Source organism: Rhea americana, unplaced genomic scaffold (assembly GCF_003343005.1).
Source record: "Rhea americana isolate MKP2758 unplaced genomic scaffold, rheAme1 scaffold_145, whole genome shotgun sequence".
Classification (NCBI taxonomy): domain Eukaryota; kingdom Metazoa; phylum Chordata; class Aves; order Rheiformes; family Rheidae; genus Rhea; species Rhea americana.
Window position 1 is genome coordinate 1,959,721 of NW_028185539.1, and position 7,468 is coordinate 1,967,188.

The 7,468-nt window shown below is 42.4% G+C and overlaps 2 protein-coding genes across 2 annotated transcripts in view; one reads left to right on the plus strand and one right to left on the minus strand.

Annotated features, from left to right (window-relative positions):
- Window positions 1-7,441, minus strand: part of INSYN2A (inhibitory synaptic factor 2A) — a 44,870-nt gene extending 37,429 nt beyond the window's left edge. Inside the window, 1 exon segment of the mRNA XM_085299116.1 lies at window positions 7,387-7,441. The gene's annotated coding sequence lies outside the window, so the exon portion shown is untranslated.
- DOCK1 (dedicator of cytokinesis 1) overlaps window positions 1-7,468 on the plus strand; it is a 332,981-nt gene that overhangs the window by 173,842 nt on the left and 151,671 nt on the right. The gene's annotated exons all lie outside the window — the stretch shown is intronic.

Below are 7,468 nucleotides of genomic sequence, written 5' to 3' on the forward strand. Positions count from 1 at the left end.
TGAGCCTTTATTTTTTCAGTTCTTAGATTCTGCTGCAAAGAACAGCTGGGGGATGCATGATTTTGAAATAACACATTGCACTCTAAACTGCAAATACTTGGTGGAGTTTTGGTGGTGTATAGTGCAGTTTCCAAAAAAAAGGATCCAACCACCTGGTTACAACGATGACACATGAGAGCTGCTTCATTGCCCTGAAAGTCTTCCTTTGGAGTAAATACGATCATGTGGCATCTGGTTGTTTCCCGCTGTTATGCGGCTTATTATTTCTGTGAAAATTGGAGGAAACGTTTACCAGTGCTGTTGTGCTACCCAAGTCTGCAACTCCTTGTTCTGTCAATGCTGCCTCTGATGCTCCTCGTGTGAGAGCACTGGAGATGTTCTGGTTTTGGTAGAGTCACCAGTAGTTTTGCACATGCTCTGCTGGCTTACAGGAGTCCAAAAGCAGGTGTACTTCACTGGGAGGCTTTTTATAGGACTTCTTGTTGAATACTTTTAATGGCTTGCTATGTAAATTAAGAGCTTTATGTCAGCTTGGTATCTGCAGTATTGTGTAACACTAATTTTTAACTGTTCTCAGTAAACATCAATAGTTCCTGTTGGTGCTCATTAAAAAACAAATCAAATGATGACAGAAAAGGCAGTTCTGTTCTTTAGCTTAGGCCAAGTGCGGGACGTCCAGAGAGGGTGATTGGGGCGCTAGGTACTGAGCACGCTTCTAGACCTCCAGCATCTGCATTCAGCGTCGCTTATGTTCGGTTTCTTCTTAGCTGTGTAAATGTTGGGTAGGTAAAGAAAGACAGACAAGCAGGTTCCAGCTCTGTATGTCAGTCTGGCATCTTCCCTTTCACTGCTGCAAGGTGCTGGAGCACTGTCCGCTCTTTCAGGTGGGACTGCGGTTGCACACAGACGTGTGAGGACGGTGTGAAGTAGTGTTTAAAAGAATGCATGTGGGTAATTCAGGTCTGGAGCCTGACGTCTGTAGCAAGATATTAACTGATAAATAACATCAATCTAGGACATCGGTATTTCCATTCCAGGGTTGTCAGCAGTCACCAGGAAATAAATGACATATAATTTTCACTTTCTTGAGGCAGACGTGTGAACGTTTTTTGGGTTCACGTGGTCCTGGCTCTGCTGAAATTGTAAATTAACAGTGTATAGTTAGACCTGACCATGCTGATGTTGATTTCTGTGATGGCAAAGGATGGTACAAAAACCATCACTACTTGGAAAGAGTGAAATCAGTACAGCAAAAAGCTGTTCTTCAGTTGTTATACAGTAGAGGTGTGTGCTCTCTAATTTTTTAAAACTTCTTTCATGAAAGCTGGTTCTGAGATGCTTTAGAAAAAAACGTGAAGGAAGAGCCACAAACTTGGATGAGAGCAAAGGCTGTCTTAAACTTGAAATTTAGTGTGAAATCCCCAAATCCAAAATCCAAAAGCCTCAGATTTTCATCAATGTGGAACTGAGGAGGAATCTGGCAGAAGGGTCAGAACCAACAGGTAACACAGACACAAACAGGCTGGTTCCAGGTCACCGAGGAAAAGGTTTTTGACTCAATTTGGGAAGAATTGTATGGAGAACGGGAGAGGAAAGCGATGACAGTATTCAAAGATAGTGTGGAGAGGTGGAACAGATTAGTTTCCATTTATGTGGACTCGGGAGACAATTTTGAGAAAGATTTGGAAATAAATAATCTGATGGTAGTATTTCAAGATAGATTATTTTATGCTATGAATGACTGGGAAGTGTATTAAACTAATTAAATATCCTCTAAGAATATTCATATCCCCATTTGTCAGCTTGAGTTATATACTCTGCTTATCTAAAAGTGTAGGATTGTAGCTGAGAACTCCCATACTATTAATAAGAATTGCCTGAATAAAGCTCCAGGCACCAGAATTGCCTACTAGTCAGATAATTTGCATCGTTTTTATTGTGGCTTTGTGTGTTTAATACTACCACTAGTGTGAATGCAAGAGTATAATACACTTTTCTTCCACCAACTTGTGCAGCTAAGACTGCCTAAATACACAGGTTCATCCTGAATTCAAGAACTTAGGCCCAGTCTGCAGAATGGATCAATGTTATCAGAGTTAACAGACGGTTCAAGTGTAATGTAAACTGAGTTACGCTCTCCAGTACTTAGATGTTTTATCTGTCCATTTTTCAGCTCCTCAGAGATACTGCTGTATTTTATTTGCTGATGGCCTGCATGCACAAAAATGTATTAAACTGCTTCATAACTTAAATTTCTTCACTTATATCTCCTCATTCATTTCCAATTATATTTGCTGGAGAAAATAATGAACATAATATCAAAATGGGCGTGAACAACCAATTACTAATGATTTGAAGGAGAAATGGGGCTTGCTATAAAGTTCTTACCTTATTCATATATAAACGCCCAAACATTATTAATTTGACTGAATTGTCTCTTCTTCCTTGCTTTTTCTTGCATGAAGCAGCTAAACAAGACCCAAACCAGTTTTCACCTTGCTAGTCTTAAAGTATGGCTTGCGATCCACACCTGCTTGAGTGGTTTTGTGTCAAGCACATACAACTTGTGTTTCAGTTTTCAGAAGAGTGCTGCACCATGGTCCAAATGTGTGAGGCTAGCCGGGGCTGTGTAACTAGATTTTGTGTTCTTTTTTCTTTCTGTATGGGAAAGCTTTTACTGCTTTAAGTTCTATGGCTATGACTTGTTCCAGAATGTCTTTTTTTACAGTGGAACTACTGACTAGGTGTCTGTGTTTTTCCTGAAGGTTAAAAGAAAATGAAGAGGTGAAGAGGGACTGGTGTAAAACAAGCAGGGAGAAAAAGAATGAGATGAGCACAAAACATCTAAATCCTACTTTGTTATTTCTTGACAAATCTTCCTCGTTCTCAGGCCATATATAGTGATTTTCCTTTACCCTTTTTTTAATAGCTTAAATTCTTAACTATATTGGCATTATTTACAAGCATGCTAGTGCAATCACAGAAATGCAAAACCAAGACAAAAGCATTTGCTTCCCTTCTCAAAAAACAGCTAAGGTTGAGATTTTTATCAGCATTATTTCAGTACAAATAATAAGGAACTCCTGTACTAGATAAAATGAGGGGGGAAAAAAAGTAAATACAGAAGGAGGGAAATGTCTTAGATGGTGCAGACTACTAAAAAGATGTTAATGGTCTCTCTGGAGATAGAGAGAACTTCAGCCTTGCATCTGAAGGAGCAGGCTGTCCAGGTGGAAGTTAATGAGGGAGAAAGCATTTTTCAGAGCAGAAAAGAAATGCTGAGAAAGTATGGGGGATCCCTAGACAAGTCAGGCATGAGGAGGTTTGCATAGGGCTTCAAAAATATTTGTTTGTGTTAAATAGCAAGTGTGCCAGCCACATTACTGCTTCTGTAGATTTTGTTAAATCAGGTGCAAGGGTCACCTGTGTGCAGGTTCTTGGGTTCACCACATGACTGTATTTTTAGCTTGTTTTAATGAAAAGCTGCTACTAAAGGAAGATTTTAGAAACGTGAGGCCGAACTGGTAGCGTTTCTGCAGGAAAAGCTGGTGTGGTGAATGGTTTGTCCAGGGTTTTTGTAGTCACCAACTGATGCGTTTCTTTTTGTGTCCTGGCTGGTTGCTCCATTCTGCTCTCCTAAACGTAAAGTGCAAGGTGAATATTTTGGTTTGTTTTGTTCCTTAATTTTCAAACAGTGTTATTCTATTGGTTATAGTCTCTGAAATTTCAAATACTAAGATCTCATTTCAAATAGGAATCTCCTCATAAATTTGCTTGCCTTAGCCATACAGTTGAATTTCTCTGTGTACATGACCATATTGCTGGCTAGCATATTAACGGCTATAAATGACTAGTCTGTCTCATCTAGTAGCTGCAGGATCACATGTATTTGGCCATAATGACATAAAGCTTGAGATATTTTTAACTTTTTTTTTTTTTTTTATGGACTGAGTTTTGAGCCAAATGCTCAGAGGTATCGATCAGTGGATTTTAAAAATTTGGCATACAGTACAACTTCAGCACTACTTTGTAAGAACAAGTCTCTTCTTGTAATGATGTATTAAGAAGCTCTGACCTTCATCTATATGTTGTAGGTCTTGGAGGCCTCCAGGCCCAGGGTTTGTAAATGGATCTCTGCTTAATTCAGATTGTGAAAATGGCCCTTATGTGTCTTCTACCCTCCTCTGAGTACACCTAACTAAAAAGCAGGTGCTGTGCAAATGTATAAGCAAGTATAACCCTTTGGAAAGTATTAAGGGATCAGTAGTGTGGCTGTTTCTGTCTGAATGTAGTAAAATAGACTTCTGAGTGGTGATGTACCACTACGCTAGGAGAATGCTCTGATCATATTCTATGTAATCCCTAGTAACTTAGAACTGAATGCAAATACCTGGTAAATCTTACCGGTATTTTCAGAGGTTTCATGGTATTTTTCCACACAGAGTAAGAGCAAGCTCCTATTTTTAAAAAGCCAAACATGGCACTCCCGTTGAATTCACCACTTGGAGATTTCTCCTTAAAATATGCATACTGTCTCATTTCCTTAAAGCATGTATAGTTTGAAAACTGAGTGCACAAAAATATAGATGAGTATTAATGCTATAAAATGAATTCGTTGCTTACATGTTTTTAATGTCTTGCACAGACTTTCAAGATGTTCTTAAAATAGGGGCTGTGATAAAGCATGAAAAAAGACCTTTGAATAGATAATTTAAATCCTAGATTTACTGTAATTTCCTCAAGCATGCGTGATTATGTGACTGTGCCTCCTAACTTCTCCCTGTCCAAGCTGCCAACGACTGGACGAGGAGGTGCCCTCAGATGCCACAGCCCGACTGCTTTGCAGAGGTACCCTTTTACATTTTAGCAGAGATTTCTGGCAAGCCAGTAGGTTTCACTGGCTGTCACTGCCACACTGGTCACAGCAAAGGACTAGTGTTTTATAATAGTATTGAGTTTGGTTTTTCTGTTCTCCGGAGCAGGCTAAACAAAACGTTATGATTAATCCCTCCCTGTGTCTTTCGCCCAAGCTGTTGCTGAGGTTGGGTTCCCGAGGAGCGTAGCAGCGCGTTGCGGTGACCGGCAGCGGTGGGTCCCCGGCGGCGCGTGTCGCTCGTGCAGCTCGACCTGTTCCTTAGCCGTGTTCTCCTCCTGTGTGCTGATCTCCTCCCTACGTTCATTAGATGTGCTGCGCTTCTGTGGTGCAAAAACGCCTCTGTCACTGAAATAGTTAACCCGGAAAAAACGCAGAGATGCTCCTCTGAGCTACTTGCTTGTGAGCTTAATTAGCAGGAGGGTGCACTGAATGTTAAGTGCTGTCCCCTCTTGATGAGTAACTAATACTTTCTTTTGTGGTGCTGTTGCCCAACTGGTTATTTTTCCCTCTGTGTCAATGGGGGGCAAAGTGATACTGATTTCATTCAAGATTTGAATTACTTTGACTATCCTGTTAAAAATAAACATCATTAATAATTGTGGAGCCCTAAGGAGCACATATCTTTCATCAAGGGCATCATGACGTCCTTACACAAAAAAAAAAAAAAAAAAAAAAAAAAAATCTTATTTAGAATCAGCCTTCACCAGCGAGCCCATTAGATGAAGGCAATATGCTTTCAATGCAACAGCACCTTAAACTCTTGTGCAATAATTTTATTTTACAACTGTTCGGTTTGAATATTTGGATTAGCAACATAAATCATATCTTTTATTCAAATCACTTAATATAAATGTCATCACTGGATAGAATAAGCCTGTAGATGATAAATTAGTAATACCCGAGCACTGAGATACTTTCATTGGGTCTGCTTGTATATAGTTACAATGCTAGGGGAAAAAAAATCCAACTTTTAACTTCAGGCTGTTATTTGTACTTGAAGAGAACAGTATTATTGTAGCAAAGAAAGATATTAGCATACTGGTGGAGCACCGATAAGCTTAGCACTAAAAGTAAGGAAATATGTTGCTTATTCTCTATGCTCATAATTTTTACTATTAATGTGTTTGCTTGAAATTTATATTGCTAAATTATTGAGTGTGTGGCATACCAATCAGGATGGTTACATGTCATTTTTTTTTTTAAGCTGGTAGTTTTTCGCCTAGCATCTAGATTTTAACCTTGATGCATACAGCATTTCTGACAGCATTGTACATATGAACGGTAACCACAGTGAAACACTCAGTGAAACAGAGGGAATAAATCCCCCATTTACATTAGACATGACCTGTTACTGCTTTGCCTTTTGTTACTGTTTTCCAGGGTTCAGCTGAAAAATTACACAGTTCTTGGAGATCTGGCAAACAGGTCTTTGCAAACTTCCTGATCACAGAGCCTAATGAGTTAAATTTTCCTCGGCGATGTTTGTGCAGGATTTTAGTTGCTTTGACATACAAGGTCAAATGAAACTGCTCCGTTACCTATTCCGCCTCATGGCCGGGAGGGACCACGGTCCTTCTGGGACAGATCCCTTGGGAGAAAGGGCAGCGGCAAGGGAAGATGCTCTTTGCTTTCGGCACTGCAAGATGTCCTTATTTTGTTCAGGCTTGCCTGCTTTCTCACATGCCTCTCAAACGAATCTAAGCTAACTGCAATCCTGCTTCCCCCGTATTGCTGTAACTCCGTGTAAACACTGTATTAAGTAGCGGTGCTGAGGTCACGGGGTTTTTACGGGTGACTCGGCCGCGAGGCGGAAGCCCGAAGCGTGCCGCTCTGGATGCCTTGCCAGCCTTGCAGGATGCCGGCTGGCTCCAGCACCGGCTGTGACTTTGGTGCTCGATGCGTGCTCCCTTTTGTCCCGTTTGCCTGCTGCATTTTTCACACCATCGCCAATTTGAATGTGTTCGACTGACGATGGTGGCAGGGGACGGGAGCGGGGGAGCGGAATATTACATGGGGAGAACCACTGGTTTTCCATAATAACAGTTCACAGAATGCCAGCAGCTCCAGACCCTGAAAAGGATTAAAAAAAAAAAAAAAATGGGCTGCTGTATTGCAAGTTACTGGAATAAGAGCAGCCACTGTTTTTGCACTGCCGTGTTTTACGGACACTTCATCGGGGCTGCGTTTGGACTTCAGAGCACCGAAGTTAATCAGCAGCGGTAGGTGCTGGCAGGCGGCCGTGTGAAAACCTGAAGCACTTGGTGCGGCTTCGGGAGAGTGTCCCGCTCCCGCTGCCCCCGCGCAGCCCGCGGTATTTTTCCAGAACCGCGTAGCGCCCTGGCCGGCTGCAGCCATCCCTCTCCTCCCCTGCCGCCAAAGTTACTGGAGGCCACAGCGGTGCTCGCGGAGCCGATCCGCTGCTGCGCAACGCGCCCGCTCCGCGCGCGGAGGGGCTCGCCGGGCTCCGCCGCCGCGGAGGCGGCCGAGCGGCCCCGCGCCGCCGGCCTTACCTTGTGCTCCCTCAGCGAGACGCCGAGGTGTGCGCCGCTCCGTCGCGCTGCATCTCCCGGCGCGGGCGCGCGGGGCGGCGAT